Here is a 1,398-nt window from a genome sequence, read left to right as displayed (position 1 = left end):
CTGCCTGCAGCGGGGCCTCGCCGTGTGGCCGAGGGGCGGCGGGGGCGGGTGAGCAGGGGGCCCCGCGGGGCCTGCCGAGGGAAAACGCTCCTGCCAGAGCGGCCTGTGCAGGCCCAGCCCCAATCTGTCCCTGCAGCCCCGCAGACTCTGTGCTCTTTCCCTGGGCCGGCAGGATAGTGGGAGGGGAGGACAGGGATAGGCGGGTGCAGCCGCTACTTGTCTCATGCCCTTCTTCTCTCTTTGCAGGTGACCCCCCTTTCGGCTTGGTTCTCATCTTGGGGGGGCCCTGGCTGCTCAGCCCCCCCAAACTCCGCACTCCCTGAATCACGGCTCTAGCCAACCTGCTTCGCTGCTTCACCTGCGACCGTCTGTGTGGGGGCTGCACAACACCCGCCCCCCCGCCCCGCCAGGGCGTGGCTCTTCAGCCCGTCATGCCCAGCTGTGAGCCGGTGCCACCTGCCGCCTGCCTGCCCGCCAAGACCTTCCGCAGCTACCTGCCCCGGTGCCACCGCACCTACAGCTGCATCCACTGCCGGGCACACCTGGCCAAGCATGACGAGCTCATCTCAAAGGTATGCCCCCGGCTCCCGCTGGCCAGGGGCCCCTGCCACCCGCCACTGGGCCCTTCCTTAGTGCTGGGAGCTTCTGCATAGGAGCACCCAGCCGAGACTGCAAAACTGACAGTTTCCCCACAGCCGTGCCCTGCTAGTGCTCCCCTGAGAGTGCCCAGCTGAAGACCCAAAGTTTATGAGCTTCCCTACAGCAGTCTCTCCAGTGCTGTGACCTTTTCCACACCAGTGCCCAGCCAGGATCTTGTGAGTTGCCAGCACTGCCCATTCAGTGGCCAGGCAGGACCCCAACACTGTGAACTTTCCTGCAGCAGCACCCTGCCAGTACCCTTGGCACTTTGATCTTCTCCTCCGCAGTTCCCAGGTGAGATCTCAAAGCTGTGAGCTTCCTCATAGCAGTGCCCTACCCAATCTGTGCCTTTTTGCACTCCAGCACCCGTGGCATTGGGACCTTCACTACAGCAATACCGTGCCAATGCCAGTACCCAAAATGCTGTGAGCTTTCCCATAGCAGTGCTTGCAGGTGGAGGGGAAGGCAGGGTCACTTATGAGAGGGCAGGGTATAACTGCTGTCTTTGTTTCCACAGTCCTTCCAGGGGAGCCATGGGCGTGCCTACCTGTTCAATTCTGTGTGAGTGTCCTGTGATCCACCGTTCCTTTTGGGCTCATGGCAGGAGGCAGGGGTGTGGGCATGGAGTCTCAGGCAGGCAGAAGAAAGCAGGCAGTAAATCAAGGCTCATTTTCCTTACAGCTAGTTACTGGTTACACCCAGAATTCCCCAGGCGGGGACCAGAATGTGGCACTGCCAGGCGCTATACCTGAGCAAAAC

The 1,398-nt window shown here is 61.6% G+C and overlaps 1 long non-coding RNA gene across 2 annotated transcripts; it reads left to right on the top strand.

The window, feature by feature from the left end:
- Nucleotides 1–212: 212 nt before the first annotated feature.
- Nucleotides 213–1,398, top strand: LOC109295663. Of its 2 annotated transcripts, none has more exons than XR_002096807.1 (3): nucleotides 213–933; nucleotides 1,157–1,200; nucleotides 1,321–1,398. It is a non-coding gene; the product is annotated as an uncharacterized LOC109295663 (long non-coding RNA). The 2 variants fall into 2 exon arrangements; XR_002096808.1 differs by having other exon boundaries at nucleotides 214–572; nucleotides 696–933; nucleotides 1,157–1,373.

Source organism: Gavialis gangeticus, unplaced genomic scaffold (assembly GCF_001723915.1).
Source record: "Gavialis gangeticus isolate Ggan-Ray unplaced genomic scaffold, GavGan_comp1, whole genome shotgun sequence".
Taxonomy (NCBI): Eukaryota; Metazoa; Chordata; order Crocodylia; family Gavialidae; genus Gavialis; species Gavialis gangeticus.
The sequence above is the reverse complement of the archived record's forward strand: the minus strand, read 5'-3'. Positions and strand labels throughout refer to the sequence as shown.